General features: G+C 39.6%; 1 protein-coding gene across 2 annotated transcripts in view; it reads left to right on the top strand.

Annotated features, from left to right (window-relative positions):
• KLHL14 (kelch like family member 14) overlaps window positions 1-23,505 on the top strand; it is a 104,893-nt gene that overhangs the window by 3,497 nt on the left and 77,891 nt on the right. The window lies entirely within an intron of this gene.

Raw genomic sequence — 23,505 nt, 5'->3', positions numbered from 1 at the left:
GAGAGCATCCCTGAGCGCTAGAAAGCCTGTGTTCTCTCAACATCCCCAGAGCAAGAAATGCGGGACTTGTGGACTGAAATTGACAGGCAGGTGGGGCCACAGGCCGGGGCAGTTAGAAGTGCAGCTTTGCAACCCTCTCTAACCAATCCTCCCTCCAAATCTCAAAATGAGCTTGCTTAAGGAAAAGGATCCTGCAATGACAAGTCCCCAGCCCACTCCGCCTCTTCCCTGCCTTGGGTGAGCACGAGCGCCCTGGGGATGCTCCATGAGGAGAGCTTTCATTTTTTCTGTCAGACACTCAAGGTTTGCTGCTGCTGCTGTTGTTGTTGTTGTTGTTGTTGTTGTTGAGTGACTGAAGTCTGCTCCCTTTGGAAGTTAGAGCTCCCAAGGGTTTTGTCTATTAGGGTCACTACTGGAAATTCTGGCATCACCTATCCAGGCAGACTTTTCTGTCTTGAGGAAAGCCCTTCCTTTTCACTTTTAAAGGAGAGCAAAGTAAGAGGTTGCATGGTGTCAGAGTGAATCATGCCTTGTAGCTCCCATCTCTAAGGGGAAACAGCTGAAACCTGGGAGGAGGGCTGTCATCTGGCTCCAGTTAGGTCCTCGTGCCTGCTCTGAAGTCACAAAGAAGTTGGGGACTTGTTGTTGCTCTTTGCAATGGTCTGTGTGTGCTGTAAACAGGGCTTCACATCAAAGGGGAGAGAGAAATGACACCTGCTTAAAATGTTGCTGAGTTGTTTGTTGGTTTGTTTTAACTGTAGGCATTGACAGTCGTGGTGTTTCGTTGGCTCCAATTTTAAAACCCCTTTTAGTGAGCCCTAGCAGAGGGTTTCTTTCTCTTTTTAGAAAAGAGAAGCAGTATCGTCTCAGTTTCTCATGATAAAACATCATGATTTCAGATGTCAGGCTACCCCAGCCTAATCCAGCAAAGCGTTACATGGTTTAAAAATGCATCATGGCATTTTCCCATTCCGAAGGATATCTAAAGGCGGGGGGGGGGGGGTCACTATGTGCAGTTTTATGGAATTAAATATTTATTTTTAGTCAGGATGTTTCTAAAATGTCTAGAAACGTTTTAAGAGAAGGAAGACAGTTTAGACAGCACTGGGGTTCAGGTGAGGCCCACAGGGGTATGGGAAACCTTGGACTTACAAACCTTCTAAGTTGATTTTCTAGTATTTGTGAGAGATGAGTTAATGAAATGTGTCAAGAAATGACAGTAGGACAATAACACAAGCGAGAACCCAAACCCTTGGGTACTTGAATAGTGAGCACAGGAGTCTAAGTATGGACAAGAACATGAAATGTATTTTTATTTTGTAAGAGTTCTTCATTCATCTCAAGATCAAAACTTAATGTGATGGGCAGATGTCACCACACCAATGGGCACTGCTGATTAATATTCTGTAATCTTAACTTTTATCACTTCTAAATGACCTACAAGTATACTTAATTTAGCATATATTATACATATTCAAAGAATTCACAGACAACACAGCTATAGTCCTGAACATGTATTTGTTCATATTTTTAAAAGCATGTAAAATCTAGCATAGGTTCAGAAATCCAGAGGGATAATAAGATCAAGGCTTAACTTGTTTTAAGAATGATTGGAGGATAGGCGCATTACAGATCTGATCTCATAAAGAATTTCTCAAGCCCTTGATGCACTTCTGTCTAATAAGTATCTTCCAGGGTCCAGTGTTAGGACAGTTGACTGTCAAAATGCAAAATCCATTTTCCACCTTAACCTGGCTTCAGTAACCAGCTGGGGCCTGCTGGCTCTGCCCTGGCGGGTGGCTAAGATAGCAGGCTTCCCGGCTCCGTGACGACACCTTCCAGCTTCACTGGGCCATATCATTTGAAGGATATGTAGTGGCGTCTGACCACTAAATGCTTACAAGTGTCATGGATGCTGCAAGAATCTGATAGTTCTGCGGTAGGAAGAAAAACTGTATTTTTCCTTAAAAGCGGAAGACGCAGACAAGAAAACAGTTCATGTGAGCCTATTGATGATCTCAAAGTACTACAAGTTCGATTTTGTTCCATTATTGATAACTGTGGCATTTTAATTTTTCGGGATTAATTACATTATTCTAATTTTAATGCGCAGAAAGAATGTAAGGCTACCCATCAGGATCTTAACTTTAATGTAGACAAAGATGCTATAAGTTGCGACCAATAGTATCACATTGGCCCATTTATTATAGCGTCAGCATAATATAAAAATGTTCTCTTAGACTTACATGTAGTTTAACAGAAGGATAAATGTGTTGAACAATTGCTTTTGCAAACACATCACTCTTATTGAAAACAATTGACTAGAGATGCACAATATTTATTACTTTTTATCCACCTAAATTTTTTAAGGTCTAAATATGAAAGAAATCCTGAAATTTAGGCAAGGAGTTGAAAAATTAAAATTAACTCCTCTGTTAGAAAAAGTACAAAATATAAGGAAATAGAATGACTTCACAAAGAATTTACTTGTTTAAGAATACGTTTTCTCTATAGAAAGTAAGGCTATTAGTGTAATAACAATATTTTTAATATTTTTAAAGATTATTAAGTAATTTTGAATTTTTATTACATCTAGAAAAATAAAGCAACCCAAGCCTACAGACCTTATAAATACCCAAATTAATTTTTAATCTTTGTTTTAGTTGCTTAGTCTTTCCAAATATGCCATTTATGCTCAAATTTGTATTTTATCTTAGCAAATTAAGCATTGAGAATGATAAATTAAAAATAAGAGTCTTATTATCTGATATGCAAATATATGCATAACTAATTTAAGAGAAAAGGACTTGGGTAGACAAAACTTAAGACATTTGAAGTCTTATTTCTTATTTTCTTTTTGTTTTTTTTTTCAAGAAATATAAAACTTAAGAAATAAGTTCTTGAAAAAGTTTCTGGGAAAGTCATTATTGAAAGCTTCTAAAGCATGAAAATTTAATTTAATAAGTGACATAATATGCAATGTTAAGGCATTAAAAAGTAAATATCAGAAGGCATATAGTCTAAGTTTAGCTTAAGTAATCCCCAAAGTTTCTTTTTTCCTTGTATTTTTAAAAATTGAATGCATAATTTAGTAGTCGTTCAAATAAGTCCATTTGGACTGCATTCATTACCTTCCTGTTTACATTTTCATTGCATCTCACACAATGTATAAGTAAATGCTCATTGAAAGTTGAAAGAATTAAGATTATAAAACAAGAAAGCTTCAGTGTCGCACTTCACCAATGTGTTCCTCAATCTACATTACTAACGCACATAACAAAAGCCTATTGAACCTACAGGAAAACACCTGTCATAGAAAAGCATTAGTGAAAATAACCATATTTTGTAAAACATTTAACCATCAGCTATTACAGTCCCTTTTACAGTCCTGTACTGAAGTGTACTTTTTCAGAGATTATATTTTATAGAAGACAGAAGCCTACCTTATAAAGATTTCACTCTCTAAAAAAGTCTATTTAAAGATTTCACATAAATTAATTTGAAAATCTATTTAAACATCAGAAGGACAATTATCTATTGGCTAAAATGACTTGTAATGATTAAAAAGCCATTAGCTTTCCTAATACACAGTTTTGATTCCTGGCTTTGGTGCTTAAAAAGTGTCTCTTTAAATGTAGGACAATATTTTCGATTGGGTCTCCTCATAAGGCCTGAAAAACAACCTGAGCAAAGCAAACTAATCTTTTATCCATGTATTCTCTAAATTGTTACTTCCTTTTATATCAATTTGATGCCCTCGAATTAGAAGTTGTTAGGTAGTTAGATTTTTGTATCAGAAGTTACTCAACCATTCAGAACACAATTTGTTTATTATGTGAAACAGGACCATTGATTACAAAATTATACCACAGGTATGGGAGCCAAATAGTTATATCCTACAATCAAAAGGCAATTAGAGTAGATATTAATGTGTTGTATTGGCTTAGAGGATTTACTGACAAAAAGTGGACATGTTTAAATTTTAATTCATACTTGTATTTATTCCATATTTATGAACATGTGGAGGTTCACTCATTACCTTAGCTAATTTCTAAGTATCTCTATTTTCTTAACTTAAAAATACAGTAAGAAAAAAAAAAGTTCCTTTATTTACAACAGCCACTTCATACCCGAGGACGTTCTAAGCATTTTACAAACATGAACTTATTTAATGCTCAAAACAGCCCTAAGGGATGGGTACCATAATTAACCTCATTCTATAGATGGATAAACTGAGACACAGAGAAGTTAAGCATTTTGCCCAGGCTTGCACAACTGGTAAGTGATGGAGCCAAAGTCTGAGCCCTGGCACTATGGCACTGTTCTCATCCACAGTGTTCTGCTTCTTGCTATGAGCCTCTCCATGCGAGGATATGATCTAGTGATCATTCTTAGAGTTATACATAGACTCAAGACTTTCCTTGTGGAAAGAAACATGTGAGGGTTAAGTATTAATATATCTGACTTTTTAAAAAATTAAGGAAAGATGCTGTTCTAGTTCTGGGGTCAGAATTTTTTTTTTCTGTAAAAGACCAAACAGTAATTATTTTTGGCCTTGGAAGTCACACGATCTTTGTTGAAGCTACTCCACTCTTCCCTTGTAGCACAAAACAGCCAACGACAATATGTAAATGAATGGGCATTGCTGTGTTACATTAGAATGTCACTTGTGGGCACTGAAATTTCATATCATTTTCACATCTTAAGAAATATTCTTCTTTTTAAAATATTTTCCCCACCATTTAAAAATGTAAAAACCATTTGGCGGGCAGGGGGAGTGGAGGGGAGGCTATTTAGAAACAGGAGGCAGGCTGGATTTGCTCTGTGAGTCATAGTTAGAAACCTCTGTCTTAGGCACCTGGGATACATCAGTGACCAAAATGGACACAAAATTTTGTCCTTCTTCTAGTGGAAAGAATCCAATTGATCTTTCTTTCTCTGCTTGGAAAGAATACAAGTCTCAATAATTCTACCAATGCCAAATTAGTTTCAATTTTCCATAATAAAACTTAAGAATTTAAGTAGCAATCTTAAGAAGGTAAATAGTAATTAATTTAAAAAGTGAATGAGCTGCTCATTTTTATCAAGCATATTATATATAGAACCAACTAACATAGTCATTCAGAAGAGGTTTAAATATCATTTGTATGATATTTAAATGATTTCCAGTAGGAAATTAGATACATTTAACACATTGCTCAGATTGACGTGCACATATCCAGCAGGCTAATCAAGGCACATAAATGAGCACATGAACAATTATTTCTCTAAGTGCCATCTCAGATCTCCAGCTGCTTTGATCAAATGGTAAGTGGTGTCAGGACTCCTGACTTTGGAGTGAATTTACTGCATTGAGTATGCCTATAGAACCTCCCTGCCTTCTCGAAAATGACTAACCTCTGAAGAAGCACTGTTGTAGGTTTGTAGGTTTGGTTCATGTGTCTGTCTCCCTCAGTAGATCAAGCACCTGACCTTGATCTAGAAATGTGAGTTCAACTGGAATTGATATTGGCCTTAAATATAATTGAAGTGAACACTTAGGATTTGGTTCAGTTAAGTGTGAATTGACAAAGCCGATGCTGAACTAAAAATGAAGGTTGTTTTGAAGATTATTAGACACACACACACACACACACACACACACACACACTGCTGTTTACCAACAGTGATAGTAGCTATCATTATTGAGTACCTACCATGAGTTTGACATATTACTTACATTCTTTCTAGTCCTTGTAACATTCTTTTCATCTTTTTAGCTATTAGAAAATTGAGGCTCAGAATTGAGGCTAGATAATTTTGTCTAATTATCTAGATAGGGTTGAGTTGGAAGTAGGTCATCATCATCTGAAGAATACTCCCTTGTTATGAGTGTATATTATAAATATGGCTTAGACAGAAAGCAAACTCTAATCCAAGCCTTCCATATCTTTGTTTTATCACACCACAGAAGAGATTAAAAGTTACAACTTGGGGCGCCTGGGTGGCGCAGTCGGTTAAGCGTCCGACTACAGCCAGGTCACGATCTCGCGGTCCGTGGGTTCGAGCCCCGCGTCAGGCTCTGGGCTGATGGCTCAGAGCCTGGAGCCTGTTTCCGATTCTGTGTCTCCCTCTCTCTCTGCCCCTCCCCCGTTCATGCTCTGTCTCTCTCTGTCCCAAAAATAAATAAACGTTGAAAAAAAAATAAATAAATACATAAAAAAAAAATTAAAAAAAAAAAGTTACAACTTCCTAATGCTTCTTCAACCCACCCAAACAATGAAAAGGAGTGAGAGGAATATATTGGAAAGCTGAAATCTTTTACCATTGGTCTACCATACCTAATTATCAGTTCTGAGATTAAAAAGCTATGTAATGGGGTTGCTGGGATTTATCACTATGAAACGAACGTACTAAAAATACAATGAGCCAATATATTTTAAATAAATCAATAAATATAAGAACTTTAAATTTAACTATGAAAAATAATTGTGAAAATGGAAGAAACTAAAACAAAGCCTAGGTGCTTGAATTAGAACCAAGAGGTTTTTTCCTCTAGGTTTCTGTGCACTGAGTACTAGAGTGGTATCGCTTTGTTTCTGTGAGGACAATAGAGAGCTATTCACACTGGTGATACTTATAGGTGATGAATACAACAGGTAGAAGCCAGAATTATAAAAAAAAAAAAAGCCTGTATATTCTAATAACATAAAATAAGATTACTCTAATTGGAAATTTATTCTGTTTATATTTTGTTTCAAGAAAACCATTTTAACAATTGTTATGCCATAAATGTTTATACCTTCTGTCATTCACTTAGAATTTCAGAAAATATATTCATTGTTATGTCCTTTCCATTAACTTCCAAGATAATTCATGATGCATGAATTACTAATGATGATTTCTTTAAAAAAAGAAACACTGTTATGATATAGGCAAGAGAATGAGTTTAACCAGAAGAAGGACTCTCAGTTGTAACACAGATGAACCAGTGAATATGTCTGTTTCACTGTGAATATTAAAACAGTCTATCTAGTCACAAATAATATTAATGAAAATAGGGTTAGGACTATTTGCAACATCAGAATTAAGGCAGAAAGGTAGTATAGAAAGCCTACAATAGTGGGGAAATGAAAGTAGTGAATACTTACGATGCAAAGAGAGAAAATAAATCCTAGGGAAGTGAAAAAGAAGAAAAAGAAGCAGTAAGGAAAATATAAGGCAATATGGGAAATCAAAGAAATTATTAAAAGATAAAGCATCTGAAAAAGAAAGAAAAAGAGGACTAGCAGTATAGAAAGATGGGCAAGGAAATTCTAGAGCTTGGAGAGTAAGTAAGTGTTCAATATTTTTTGGACAAAGAAGTACAAATTTAGAAGCATTTAAGTCACTACATACCCAACTTATATAGTTTACAAGGTTATAGATGGTGTTCCATTGAAAAGAAAAACGTCAGTCCTTAAAAGAAACAAAAAAGGAATGTTTCCCCAAGAAAAAAAGGTCAATCGTGGTATTTCACTCTTATGATTCAGTTCAGTTCAGTAATCATATATTTGTAATCTGAGTTAATCAAGACATTTTATTAAAAACTCTGTGTTCTTTGGGTGCATGAGTGGTTCAGTTGGTAGAGCATCCAACTCTTGATCTCAGGGTCATGAGTTCAAGCCCCACATTGGGCGTGGAGCCTACTTAAAAACAAAAACCTCTGTGTTCTTGTGCTAGTTAATGCAGTACTTTCAGAAGTGTCAGAGTTCAAAGGGGACAGTCTGTTATGCCAAAGGAGGAGATGAAAATATAGCGCATTCTTTGGAAAATCATCTTGATAATTCAGTATAATTGGAACTGGCAAGAGACCTGAGAAGCGAGGGGACCTTCACAACCTTGGGCAGCTTTTCTAAACCCATGCCTATGACCAACCGACCCCGACAGTGGGAACTTGGGATCATGCGTTGCAATAAACCACCAACAAGAAGTTCTGATGTGGACTATCCCCCAAGGACTAGGTATTGGCATATTGCTGACTCTGTGTAGTTTACAGTGTAAGGAAAATGAATAAAGAATTACATAAATCAGTCATACCGGTAATACATGCTATAGAGTAGCCAACTGCCATGTAGTGGGACAACATAACCAAGTGCTATAACCTCATCGGGGTGGCCACAGAAGACTTTCTCTACAAAGAAGTTTAAGATGAGCCTTGAAAGATAAGATATCCAGAGTGATGGGTCTGGAGGAAGGCAAGGTGTGCCTCCCAGGGAAAGAACGTGCTGGGAGAAGAGAACACACGTGAGCACCAGGCAGAGAAAAGTTTGGTACCTTCCAGAGACAGAAAGTGTATGTGGCTAGGGGTTATGTGGGAAGTATTGTCCAAATCATAGAGGAAGGACCTGTCAAGGATTATCAAGTACATGGCTGAATTCCACAGTGGAAACAATCAGCATGGTTTTGTTGTTGTTGTTGTTGTTGTTAATTTGAACTGAGACAATAAGCAATAATATGGTAGAAACACTGCCTTTGAAGTCATAAACCTAAATATGTGTCCTAGCTCCACTTTAGCTGAACCCCACATCAGTAAAATGGGTTAATAATTATAGTTCTACCTGCCAGGGTTTTGGTGAAGATAGGCTGAGACAATGAAGGAAAACAAACAAACAAACAAACAAAAACATAGACATATAGATATATAGATATAGATATGTGTGTGTATATATACATATGTGTATATGTGTATACACATAACACACATACGTGTGTTATACATATATAAACAGAAAATGCTCTTTAAAATTAACTTACTAATTTTAAAAGATACATTAAGCAAAATTTACTCAAATACATTTTTGCCTGTCAAGAAACCTCTCGAACATATCTGTGATTTCACTGGAGCACAGAATTAGTCAGAGACTCTTAAGACCAGAAGAATGAAGTAGAGGGAACCCGAAGGTGAACACAAGGGCATCAGAAGGAAGTGGGAAGATTAGACTTTCTGATTACTCTCAGTAATTTATATATAATTCTTCAAAGGGAAAATGATGGCCTTTTTAGGTATAAAAGCCTTTGGTTTCTTCCATTCATAGAGGAGAGTCCGTTTTCTTTTTAATCTCATAAAGTCAAGTTTGGAGGCTTCGTTTTCTGCTGTCCCTGAGCCCCTCACATGCATATGTCAGGTCCTGGGCTCCCAGCGCGCCTGTGAGCGGTTGGTAAATTGCACCTGCGCAGGGACTCTGAACTTCCTCAGAGCTCAGCTGGGCCACCGTATGGAGACTGGCTCACTGGAGGCTGCAGAGAAGTGAACTGAAGAATTACAGTCGGTTTCACTTCCCTGCCTTATGTGCCTTCAGGTGCCTCTGAAGACAGGCGAGGCCGGTGAAATGGAGAGGAGGAGGAAGAGAGACAGCACCAATATTAGAGAAGAAAGAGTCCTTGCAAATGTAAAGGCATTGTGGAAAAATGCGGATAGATGGATGTGTGTACGTGTCTGTGTGCGTATCCACAGCCAGAGTGCGTATTGCTGGCTGCCAGCTTTAAGTTTTTCTGTACAGAGATTTTCAACATGTGTTTTTAGCAGCGGAAGGTCTATTTTGTATGTGGGAGTGGATGCAGCTCAGTCAACAACTCACAGTCTGGCTCTGAGTGAGGAGTTACTGGGTTGGGAGAATCAGTTTTTCACCAAAAGAAAATAACCGTGTTTGTAAATCCTGCTTAGAACAAAGCAGCAGACCGCTGTGTGGCCCTGATTTTCAGCACCTCTCAAGACCAACCACACCAGAACGTCCTGGGCAAATGGAAGGGGTTAGAAGAGAGAATGTAATACCTGTGAGTCCGAGAGGGAAACTTTGAAGGAAAAACTTTAATGCTTTACTATGCACACTAGAACCTCAGCACTTTCTACTTCGTATGCATTAACAGGGTTCAGTGATACTGTGATGGAACCCAGCCAATATTGGTGTATTATACAGAGGCAGAAGTGTGTGCCTCGTAGCAAAGACCAATTGGGTGGGTTGGTAACTATGACAACTACACCACGACTGTTAGTGGCAATCCCTGTAATCTCCCTATTTGAAGGTTTTCCTGAGTGTTCATCCAAAATGACATTTGTAGGTAGGGACTACAAAGTAAAGCTAGGAAATACACATATATGAATAAGGGAGAGAGTATGGCATAAGAGGAGGTACCAATGAAATGGTTATGTTATAATGAAAATATCTTAAACAGTTCTATGGCATAGTAATTAAGACCCAAAAGTCACACAGACGTGGGTCAGATCCTACCTGGACCACTTATAAGCTGGCTTTCTTTAGGTAATTTACTTGTTTTCAGATTGCTTACCTATAAAGTTTACATACTAATACCCACTTCATCTGGGCAATTCTGAATGTTGGAAGAATGTAGGTACAACACTAAACATAGTGCCTGGCTATGAACACGTAATAATTGATAGATTTTATTTTCACAAGAGTAGTTCTATTTATATCTAATTTGCTCTTCTGTTTACTTGTTAGGACTCCTAATACCATACGATACATTCTTTCTAGAGCTGGATTCTCATGGCATGAATCCCAAGTGTTGCTCTGATAGTGATAAGGTTTCTGCTAAAAGTGTCCGTTTTATCCACCTTCGAGTGAACTACAGAGCTTAGGCCAGGCTTGGAGTCTGTTCTGTCCTCCTCATCCATCCATGTCAGCAATTGGAAACATTAGAAAAACCATGGTGGATTCATGTCGAATGGCTTTCTTGAGATGTAATTTACATAGCATACAATTCGTTCATTTGAAGTGTAAAACCCAGTAGTTTTGGAGTTGTGCGGCCATCACCATAATTAATTTTAGAACATTTATCACCCCCCTCCAAAAGACCCTATATCTGTTAGCAATCAGCCCCCATCTCTCTCCTGCTCCCCTCAGCCCTAGACAACCATCAATCCACTTTCTTGGCTCCGGAGATCCATAGTATTGCTTTTCTGGACACTTCCGATAAGTGGAATCACACAACACGTGGTCTTTTCGACCAGCTTCTTTCATGTAGCAAAATGTTTTCAAAGTTCATCCACATTGAAGCACATAATAGTACTCCATTCCTTTTTATGGCTGAATAGTATTTCATTGTATGGTTATAACACATTTTATTCACCCATCAGTTGGTGGGCATTTGAGTTGTTTCCACTTTTTGCTGTTATAAATAATGCTGCTATGGGCAATTTATGTACAAGTTTGTGTATGGACCTATGTTTCCATTTCTTGTGGATGTGTATATATATGTATACTGGGGAGTGGAAGTACTCATATGGTATTTAGAAAACAAGGAACAAATGTTTCACCTTTTGGGGAGCTGTCAGGTTGTTTTCCAAAGCAGCCGTGCCACTTTGCATTCTCACCAACGGGGTGTAAAGCTTCCAATTTCTCCACATCCTCACCAAGGCTTGTTGTCATCTTCTTAACCATAGCCGTCCTTGTGGCTGTGAAGTTCTAGCTCACTGTGGTCTGCATCTCCCTAATGGCTAACAATGTTGAGCCTCTTTTCACATGCGTATTGGCCACGTGTTCCTTTTGTTTTGAAAAATGTCTATGCAAAGACTTTGGCCATTTTTTAGCTGGGTTGTCTCCTTCTTATTGAGTTATGAGCCTTTGAAGCATCTTTAGTAGTGTTTCTTAGGGCTCCTGCATCACCCCCAGGGCCCACCTTCTGCAGGAATTGGGTGTTGCAGCTGATGAGAATGCAAAGAAAATGCATGCTGACGTACAGTGGAAAACTCTCAAGATAAGCTGGTATGACACATATGTCTATTACTAAAACTCCTGGTGTTGGGTACGACAGGAGAAAATATCTGTGGTTGACTTTGTTGTTTGTTTTCTTCTTCGTGTGATGATTTTGACTTTATATTTACTTAGGCATTGTATTTCTCAACCGATAGTTTGGACTTGGTGAAGCAAAAATTGTATTCAAAAAACTGTTATGTACTTTATTTATTTATTTAAATTTTCTTAGAGGTACATAAGACATTTTTATTCAAACTCTGTTTACACAATAATTATTTTAGGGAAACGTGGGGAAACTCTTTGGTTGCCGAGACAATGACATGAGGTTAAATTTTTTGGTTGCCAAGACAATGCTAATGCAGAAGAGCCACTGCAGAAGAAGAAGACATATGTAAAAAGAAAACAAAACTGCTAAACAAGTGCTCTCCATTGGAAGGGGAGGCAAAAGTGTTCCTTATGGGGATCGGCAGAAAATAGTACAGCCCAGAATTTTCAGTCATGGCTGGGTTTCAGCTGAGGGCTTCACTACACATATCACCGAGGCAGTTTCTGACGTGGAAAAGCTAAATTCAGCATGAGAGTAACTTGTCCTCTTCCATCTTCCTTTGCTGCAGTCTCCTGGCAGTTTTCCTCGGGGACAAAAGATACCTGGTACTCTTGACAAGAAATTACGTTTGCTACTCTTAGTAGGTTAGGCATGTTACTTCACTAACTGTTGCTTTGAGCGTGTGGATACGGAAGTATGTTCAGCACATTGTTTCCTAAACTGAGTGTTTATGCTTCTGTGTGGACGGTTTCTATTTTGATTATGCATCTGTTTGAGCAATCAAATTTTTGCTTTCTGTAAAGGTTTATGTCTCCATTACATAACAAAGAAGACTCCAGGCCATCACAGATCTGGGTGCAAAGTGGTAGGAATTTTAACGTGGATTTCTTTAGCTGGAGACTCAAGGGGACAAAGTGTTTTCAGAAAATATGATAACTTTACAGTTTTTAGTATGCACTGCCAACAGATCCCAAGAAAGCAGGTAACCTCTCCAAATCGGTCACTCGTGTGTGTGTTTAGAAGGCAGCCATCTTCTTCCGTCTGTGGAGGTCTTACGGAGAGAAGGTACTCATTCTAGGCAGTCATTTCAGTATCCTTAGAAGCCTAACAAACTTCAGCTGTCACTCAGACATTCTGAGAGTAAACATTTGGGAAGAGACAAAAGCAGATGAAGCAAAATGGAAATATGTCAACATCACTGTAATGCACTCACATGAACTCAAGGCTTGTGATTTCTCCAGACTTAGGACACAGCAAACGAAACCAGCAGCAGGTAGTCTAAGTAAAACTCTATTCCAGGGAAGAAGCACCCCCTGTACAGACAGGAGCCCCTCAAGCCTTCCATCAGCCTAGTCAAACTGAGAGCCCGAGTTCCAGAAAACAACAGTCTTTTTGACCTAGAAAGAATAATTCGCAACTCTGAAAGATTTTTCTGGAAAATGTTTCACTTTTTTTATGGCAAGGAAACTATAGAGTTTCAGAGCGTAAGAAGCATTTAGAATTTCTGAAAGCACAAAGAAATTCGTGTCTATGGCTTTATAGGCACTAATTAGAGTCCGCCACAAAAGCTTATACGAATCACTTCTCTCCATTAGCCATATCTGTTATTATCCCTACTAGCTGCCCTTCCTCTACTGGAACATTGTTATCCATTAACATTTACTGCGTATGTACAGTGCTTGGGCACCAAACAGGACTAAAGAGCCTGCCTCCCCATATTCCAAATTCTCCATATAGAGTGTAGCTGGTAGGCTGCTATAAGGTATGGTTATTTTGTGATGAAATTAGAAAGATCCTTTCTCGAGGTAGTTGTGCAGGTTTGACCATAGAAGATCCCTTCTCAAGGCTTAGTTCCCAAAAGTGAGTGTGAGCCTCATTGGTCTCTTCTGCCCTGTGGTCCTGTTGGTTGGACAGTTGTAAGGAAGTCTGTATTAGCCTGCTTGAGCTGCCACACAGACTGGATAACTTAATAACAGGACTTTGTTTTCTCATAGTTCTGTGAGGCTGGAAGTCCGAGGTCAAGTTGCCGGAAGGATTGGTTTCTGGTGATGCCTCTCTTCCTGGCTTACCGACAGCAGCCTTCTCACCATGTTCTCACATGGCCTTTTCTGTGGGTGTACTGGCAGAGAGAGTGGGACAGAGATTTCTGGTGTCTCTTCCTCTTCTTATAAGGACATCAGTCCTATCGGATTAGTGCCCTATCCTTATGACCTCATTTAACCTTAATTACCTCCCAAAGGCCCTGTCTTCAAGTACAGTCACATTGGGGGTTAGACCTTCAACATATAAATTTGGCAGAAACAATTCGGTTTATAACAAGAGCCAGTGATAGGATACAGGCATCTGAAAGCAGGTTAGGGAAGCTAACTGAATTGTTAACTTTTCAACTAAGTCTGTACGGCAAAGTTATATAGGCAATTGAGCAGTGATCCAAGTCAGCAATATATTAATAGCTCTTCCAGCAATACAAAGCCTTTATAAGAGAAAAATATCCTCTTTCCTCGACCTCAGAAAGTCTTGCGTGAGTCAGTATTTCTCTTAAGAATCAACAATAGAGATTTTTAAATAAATATATCTTCCCTAGCCCTACCTCAGAGATTCTTCATGAACTGATCAGGAATGTGGACCCAGGAACCTACATATTTAGCAACATCCCAGGTGGTTTTGCTACTGGTGGCTTTTGGACCACACTTCGAAAATCATAAGACTAAACAAAAAATTGCTTCTGTTTTCCAATTTGCTACATATCTATGATAGAAGAAGGGAGAAAATGCGAACAGTAATTTACTGAAAGATACGTCTGAGGGAAATGTGTTGCAAAATTCAAAGTACTCTGGTAAACTAACATGAGGAGAGGGGAAATGAGTGATAGAGAAGGTTATTGGAATTACCAGACTCTAAGGGATTTATGTCCTCATGATGAGACTGGGGTACCTACTGCACCAGAGAATTTTCAGAATAAGTCAAGCCACACAGTACAGTGTTCACAATTCAGTTTTAGAGAATGTGGTCAATTTTCCCAAGATAATTTGTTTCCGCCTGGCGAAAATCTGATAACTGAAGAGGGCAGTGTCATGCGTTGGCCGACTGGGAGGGTCTGTGAGCCTTCCACACAGATGCCCTTTGCCGGGGGAACGCTGGAGAGTCTCTCAGCCTCACAGAGCCCTGGAGCTAGGGTTTACTTTAGCATTAGGCCCTCCAGGGTTGGTGAAGCAGCAAAGAACAGAAAGAACTGGCTCCCCACAGGGAGGGAGAGGAAAAGAGGAGGAGGATAAGAGATTCCTATTTCACCCACAGCAGCAGGGTGTCCCTAAGCTGGATCCCACAAGCCACACCTCATTGTCTCCACAGCAGACACACACACACACACACACACACACACACACCCCGCGCCTGCCTCAGTCCCTTGCTATGTGTCTACCCAAAAGTAAGGGCAACCTTCTTCATTTGTCTTAACCCCAGGATGGTTTCATAGAATTATTCTTCCCCTAAACTCAAATTCTGGGCCCATTTAGAAGGTATCAGCCGAAACTCCCTTTTCTTGAATTGAAGATGGACACCTATGCGTTGCCATGAATATTCCAAGAGAAGCCTGGAGTAATATATTCGGTTCCTAACTAACTTTTCTCACTGTCTTCCTGTATGGCCACTCCTGCAGTGACTCTCCAACTGGAAACAGCCCGCTTGGCGGGAGGCTGGCTCCAGTTCCTCAGAACAAGCTTCCTAGCTTCCCCAAGAGAAATCTCTCCCTGGAGTTAGAGTAATGGATAAAATCAGGCTGTAGATCACGAGGTAGGATCTAGCCATGGTCCCCCTCAGCATCACTGGAACGCTGATTCCTTCGGAATGCTGATTTTGTTAATCTATTCGTTTTGACCGTTGCGTCCCAGACTCTCAGAGACAAGGAATTGTAGCCAGGTCTGTTATATCCCGAACGTGAATTTTCAACAGTATCCTTGTGTCTTTCTGCACTTCTTCTTGGGCAGCAAGCAGGTACCAGTTTCCTCAGGTCAGGAAGTCACTTTATCTCTTCAAAAAGCGGGCCAGATGGGCTGGAGAGAGAAAGAAAGAGAGAGAGAGAAGTCTCAATAATGAGACTGGTTCTCAGGAGGAAGCAGAGTCTAAACATTGAGCTTTATTAGGAGTTTAAGAGCAGGCATTACTTATGAGTCCATCACTAGCGTGAGTAATGCTCTATCTCCCCCTGTCACCGAGCTACACAGAGCTCGAATGGCTCCTCTGTGACAGGCTGCATAGAACCACTTCTCCCTTGAACAAGGAGAAGAGCTTTCTCCTATCACACAAACGTTGGTTGTCCCTGCCAGCTCGTTCGGTAGCAAGCATCCGTGCTAGTGAGCAGTGAGACCCGGTGTCCCACGCGCAGGCACGAGGATTAGTCCAGGAGGTAATACTTGCCACTCAACTTCCTCACAGGGATGCGAGGAGGATTAATGAGATGCCATTTCCATTGCAATTTATGCTCTTCAGAAGAAAGGCACTAAGTACTAGGTATTAGAATTAGGGATTATATAGGTAATCAAGCAAAGAAGATATTCAGCTGCTTCTAGTTGCTAAAGGAAGCTTTAATCTGGGAGGTGTGGAAGGAGCAGGGCAGGGCATGCAGCGGGTGTCAAGTTGGCCGGAAGCCATGGTCCCTCGTGAAGCCAAGGACCAAGGATGGAGTGAGAAGTGCTCTGTACAGCGTAAACATGGCCCTGTTCTGGCCCTTCAGGCTTATGAGCTAAGCCCCGGGGAGGCCTGCATTTCATGGGTTCAGATGAACGCTTTTTTGTCGCATCTACCCCTACCTCCATTAACCAGTCTACAGGTTTGGTTCCAGAGGAAAGAGGCAAAGGCACGAGCAAACTACCCCATCCACACACAGGAAGACATGGTCACATTCCCAACTCACCCAGAATTCGTACATGCCAGGGAAGAATTGGGGAGACCCTGGCGAGCTACAGGGGCTGAGGTGAGGCGCGTGAAGGTGGTCATCTGGGATTGCGAAGTGCAAAGCCGTAGTCAGCAAAGAGGTTGATCTTCTCACGGCCAAACACGTAACTAGTGGCAGGGGTGGAATGTAACCCAATGTTTAGAGATTCAAACTTTAAAGTCCCGGTTTCTTCCATTCATGATAGCGTGTCCTCAACTATGATGACCTACCACCGGGAGGACGTGAGGCAATTTCAGACGGTACACAAAAAGCCCTTTCTAAATTTCTCGTAGCAAGTTAGGTAATACTGCGTTTCAATTTTTTTTTAACATGTATTTATTTTTGAGAGAGACACACACAGAGCATGAGCAGGAGAGGGACAGTGAGAGAGGGAGACACAGAATCCGAAGCAGGCTCCAGGCCCTGAGCTGTCAGCCCAGAACCTGACGCAGGGCTCGAACCCACGAACCGTGAGGTCATGACCTGAGCCGAAGTCAGACGCTTAACCGACTGAGCCACCCAGGCGCCCCCGTTTCTAAAAATTTTTAAATGTTTATTTATTTCTGAGGTATTACTACATTTGAGCATGTATTAGAAATAAACAATTAACCCATGAAGCCCATAATTCATAAATACAAGTGCTTAGAGCAGTAATTCTCAGTATTACCTGTGCAATTGAATCCCACAGAAAGCTTTAAACAAACAAACAAAAACCAGTGCTGGGTCCCACCCTGGGTTGTTAAACCAGAATCTCTGAGAGGTTGCCTCCATTCTTGATACTTTGTAAAAGCTTTCCCAGGTGATTCTGGGAGCAACCAGCCCTGGGAACCTTAGAGTAGAATGGTATTAAACATTTTTTTAAGTGAGCAGTTTTATGTTTTTTGTTTTTCGGTTTTTTTAATTTATTTTTTTAGTGAGCAGCTTTAAATAAAATATTAAATAATATCAGTGTGTGAAGGTAGCAAATGTCATGAAGGTTCAATATTGTGCTAATAACTGAAATTTGGTAACATTTCTCTATCCGGGTAGCTCCCCTTCTATGAGACAATAATAATCTCAAAGAACAAAGAGAAAGACAGAGGTATCCACTAACACTCATGGATGTGTGGTAACGGTAAGACATTATTTGGACATGTGCAGGTAGGCATAAAAAACAAAAGGGTTTGGGGCAGTGCAGAGTAAAGGTGGCAGGTTAGATCTGGGTGTGTGTTAATAAGACTGTACCGCAAAGTATTACTCTCTGACTCTCCCACCTTATAGTTCAGAAACATGACTTTTCCTCATCCCCTTTTGCCTTCTCATGTCCTCACCACCACACTCACTGACTGGAAGTTAAAACAGATGAGAGGGGGAAAAAAGATGATAAAGAATCTGTAATGATATGTATCTCAAAGGTGGGATTACCAGTGACTCTTTTCACGCATTCGTTCTTTAATTTATCATTTTCTCATTTACACAAGAAGTATTTATTGACCACCTATTAGATACTAAGTCCTTTTTGCTTATAAGTATAGACAGAATTTTTCTCAGCAAGCATGAATTGTCTTTATGATATGATCAAGCAAATCTTAAAGTTACTTCCATCTTAGAAAAACTGAATAATGTGTACAACTGACCAGTCCCCTGTCATCATGCAGCCAGACTCACGGTGGTAGGAAGAGGGGCAGCACCAATGTCAGAAGATGGGAAGCTAAGGCATTTTCAATTACACTTGACCCTGAGAATCACAGAAGGGTGGTGTGAGGAAACCCTAGAGACATTTCCTCTGTGAAATAGAGGAAATAAAACCCATCCCGAGGCACTGGAAAAGATGCCCAAGCCCTTTTTCCTCTATTCTTTCATCTGTTAAATGGGGATAATGATACTTTGTGTTTACCTACCTCAGAGAGGCATTATCAGGTCTATTTAAAGGCTCTTCCGATGAAAGCTGCTGTGTAATTACCAAGAACAGCTATGATAAAGAAACCTAAATACAACAGCAAATCAGCTGGAACAAATTCTCAAGGGAGTTTACTTCTCTGGAAAAATTTAAGAAAAGGGTAGCAGCTGTCCTCTGGGGACTTTTGGGGACCGTTCTAGCTGGAAGTTTAGGGAAGGCTAGCTGATTTTCAAAGTCTCCTCCTGGCCAATCACTCCGGATCTTCCTCTGCTTACTTTTCCCCATGGTCTAAGCAATTTCCAGCTGAAATTCGTCTTTCAAGTTTTTTCAGACCTTAGCTCAGAAACTCTTTTATCCCTGAAAAGAATCTCAGGGAAGGCATTTACCTGTGAGAGAGAAAAGGGAAGTTACAATGTGGGGGAAATGTGCCCCCTGTAGATGATAGGCAATGGAGAATTGTTTGATAGTTTTTCAAAAGAAGACTGAAGTAGTTGATAGTTAACATCAGGCTTTGCTGAAATTAATTTGACAAATTTATTCAAATTTGAGGGGAGATTCAATGGGAGTGCAGAAAGGAGAGACACCACTGCTACATCAGCTCGGGAGAGAGCCAACCCAGCTGAACCAGGCTAATAGTGGTCTGACTGGGATGAAGAGACAGGCTGAAGAAACTTTACGGCTCTAGAATCTATAGGACTTGGCAAAAGATCGACTATAAGGGTCAAGATTATCATAAAACTTTGTAACTTGAGGTGTGCCTGGGTGGCTCAGTTGGTTAAGCATCGCCCTTGGCTCAGGTCATGATCTCACAGCTCATGGGTTCAAGCCCTGCCAGGGGCTCTGTGCTGACAGCTCAGAGCCTGGAGCCTGCTTCAGGTTCTCTCTCTCTCTCTCTCTCCCTCAAAAATAAATAAACATCAAAAAAGTTTATTTTAATTGGTGACTTTGATAGGGTTTGGTGACATCTTTAACAGAGAGATGGCAGACCAAAGGGTGAGCAGGTTGAATTTGTTAATGAGATCTGGATCCACACCACTGTAGGAAGCCCAGTGGTTTTATATTTTTGTGAAACTTGCTTATGCAGTAAAGATTCTGGCTATTTATAAACAGCACAACCTATGGTTTCTGAAAGGCTTCTAAGCAATATAAGAAAAAGTCAAATGCCAATGATTGATTTTCACATGAGTGATTTGTAAAGTTAATAATCATGCATAATAATAATTGTTATCATTAATTGATTACCACGGGAACGACATAAATATTTTCCACATGTGAGCCAAATGTCAGCTGGTGGCTTCCCAGATCTGGTAAAATTGTTGGAAACCCCACCAATCTCATGGCCGGTGGAAACCCAAAACCATCGTCACTTCTGTGAATCCCTGGGGGCTTGCCTCATTCTGGCTTTTCCTGCCTTCCAGACCACCCCTATACATCCCTGCTGTACCACCAGATGTGAAATTGTCCTTTCTCCCTGCTAGTAGAAAATACCAAGCCATCATAGGTTTAGGAAAGTCCGTTGAAACTGGAAAGTAATGGGAATGAGTCATAACTTCTTCCAATCTTCTCCAGCCTCTCCCTACTGGATTATGTTGGAGGTATCAGTTTTTCTCTTCCTTCACTATGCAGAGACACTTATTTTTCAAGGCATCAGCAGCACAAAGTACTTTTCATTTGTTAAAGGGACTGGCTCTAGAAGGTGATTTTATTCACAACCATTTATTTTCCCATTACACTTAACCCTCACAGCACCCCCACTTTACAGATGAAGCAACTGAGGTGTAAAGAGATTGAATATACCCAAGGGTATGAACCTATGAAGTGGTAGAAAGAGAATTTAAATTCACGTGTGACTGACTCTTAAATTAAAACTAAGTTGGCCTTAAGAGGATGGGAGATGATTATCTATCCCAGTTTACTTTGCTACTTCATAACTGCCTAGTTTTTCCATCAAATCTCTATGTTACAAAAAAAAAAAAAAAAAAAAAAAGCTATATACTCCTAAAGGCTATATATGAGGAACTCCGGAGTAAAACCCCAATGAGTTAGTATTGTGAACAAGTTACGATAATTAAAACACCTGAACAAAAGAAATACAACACTATTATTTTTAGGTAATAAAACTTGGATGGGGACATAGGCCACACTACCTTGTCAAATCTGCAAGTTACACAAAGAAATAGCTAATACTGATGATGATGGTGATGAGGAAGAAGAGGAGGATGGTAATGATAGAATTTATCTAGCACTTTATAAATGTTGTGCATATATTGTTTAATTTATTCCTGGAAAAAAAAAACTATGTCTTACGTCTGTTGTTATCACTCTTTTAAATTTTTTTTTCAATGTTTATTTATTTTTGGGACAGAGAGAGACAGAGCATGAATGGGGGAGGGGCAGAGAGAGAGGGAGACACAGAATCGGAAACAGGCTCCAGGCTCTGAGCCAGCAGCCCAGAGCCTGACGCGGGGCTCGAACTCACGGACCGCGAGATCGTGACCTGGCTGAAGTTGGACGCTTAACCGACTGCACCACCTAGGCGCCCCACGTTATCACTCTTTTATAAATAAGGTTAAAAGGGGAAAAGAGCCCAAGGTCACTCATCTTGAAAGAACTGAAACCAGGGGTCTCGCCCAAGTTGTAAGGCTTATGCCCTTAACAACCAGGCTCTCTACTTCAAGAACCATGATATTTTCAATAGATGTTCCCTCTAGGATGGAAGTAAGTGCCATGTGGAACAAGGAATTTATACCTCTTATTCCCATCATTAGCTCTAGTGTTTAGAAAGGTACCTGGAACATAGTACAAACTCAATAACTGCTAAATAATAAGTGACTTGAAACAAGGGTGCGTGGGTGGCTCAGTTGGTTAAACATCTGACTTCAGCTCAGGTCATGGTTTCATAGTTAGTGAGTTCGAGCCCCACGTGAGGTCCTGTGCTGACAGCTCCAGGTTTGGACTCCACTTCAAGTTTGGTGTCTCCCTCTCTCTTTGCCCTTCCCCCACTCATGTTCTGTCTCTCTCTCTCTCTCTCTCTCTGTCTCAAAAATAAATAAACATTTTTTAATTAAAAAAAAAGTGAATTGAAACAAAATACCTAAATCAGTAGAAGATAGAAAAACATTTAAAAATAATCACGTGTTGAAGTTTAAAATATTTAACTAGAAGAAATACAGGATAGGAAAAACCTGACTTGAAAACTCTTGGTTTTAAAAAAATTTTATATTTGTAGTCCTCTGGAAGCTTAACAGGAATCCACCACTGCACTGTGGCTGCTAAAGGACTACTGTAATTTTAGAAAACCTTATAGCATGTATTTTTATATATATGAATATGTATACGTCATATCACATACCACATTTGTTATATTGTATACAATTCTGATCACATATTTAAAAGGGGACAATGATGGTGCAGAGATATTTTAAGGAGGTGAGTGTGATGTAGGGAAAACGGAAACTTTCTCAGAAAGAAAGGATTTTTAACACAGAAAAGAAAAGACCTATGGCAACTATCTTGCGATATTTGAAGCCTGCCAGAACAGACACAAGTGCTTGCTCTTTTTTCTCTAAAAGACTTGGGTAGATTTTCAGCTCAGCACAAGGAGAAGAACAGATATTTAACACAACTGTCCGACATCTTTCCACAATAAAGCAGTTTTGAAAAACTAAGGTCCATTTTGTTATAAATTGCATACTTGAGAGGCTCCTGGGTGGCTCAGTCGGCTGAGCATCTGCCTGCAGCTCAGGTCATGATCTCACAGGTTAATGAGTTCCAGCCCTGCATCCGGCTCTGTACTGAGGGTTCAAATCCCAGAGCCTGCTTCAGATCCTGTGTCTCCCTCTCTCTCCGCCCCTCCCCCACTCGCTGTCTCTCTCTCTCTCTCTCTCTCTCTCTCTCTCTCTCTGTCTTTCAAAAATAAACATTAATTTTTTTAAATATAAAATAAATCACATAATTGATAAGAATAATTACCTACCAAAAAAAAAAAAAAACTACTGAAAAGATTTCTACTTTAGGTAGAGAGCAGGACCAAATCAGTGACCTCAAATCTGGCTCTATGTTAGTTAGAATCAATTGGAAGACTGTGAAACATTACTGATTTTTAAGGCCTCATCCCAATTGAATCATCATCTCTGGGAGTGGAGCCTGGAGAATCCATATCAAGAATCTAAATCTTGTAATCCCCTCAGATGATTCTGGTGACTCACCAGGCTTGGGGATCACTGAACTAGATTACTTCAAAGTTGTCTTCTAACTCCCTCATTTAATGAGTCTTAGAAGATTATAGAATATTTTCTTTACCACATAAATGAGAAAGATTTGTAGTCTGTAAAATGAATTTGGTCTAAATGGACATAGGTAGCTCTAAAATGCCAGCAGGCCTCCTGAGTTGTTAAACAGGTTAAAATTCTTCTTGCAATTTAGTTGATGAAACTTTTTTCATGTATCATGGAAAGGTAAACTTTATCTGGCCTGTTTCCCAATAATTAAAGTTCCAAATCACTGAAATATAAATAAATGAGACTTTACTGTACTTATAGCACCAGTATGATGAAAAATTTGTTTACACCAGGAGGTTTTAGGTCATCCTTCAATCATTCATCCCCGTAACCAAACTACATATGCGCGTGAGCACATGCGTATACACACACACACACACACACACACACACACAAATATGACACATGGTAAATGTTGGGCAATTACTGAGATGGAACAAAAGGGACCTTCAAATTCCATCGCCTTTTTAACCTTATATTTTTCTATGCAGGAATCTAGGAGCCCAAATCAAAAGCATCGAAATAATATTATTAATCATGACATACTAAGCTCTTTGTCTCTAATTCCATGTCTTTTAAACACATTAGTTTGATCTAGGTGGTGTCAAGTTGAAGAGTAAAAAGGAGTACAT

Source organism: Acinonyx jubatus, chromosome D3, assembly GCF_027475565.1.
Source record: "Acinonyx jubatus isolate Ajub_Pintada_27869175 chromosome D3, VMU_Ajub_asm_v1.0, whole genome shotgun sequence".
In the NCBI taxonomy this organism is placed as follows: domain Eukaryota; kingdom Metazoa; phylum Chordata; class Mammalia; order Carnivora; family Felidae; genus Acinonyx; species Acinonyx jubatus.
The sequence above is the reverse complement of the archived record's forward strand: the minus strand, read 5'-3'. Positions and strand labels throughout refer to the sequence as shown.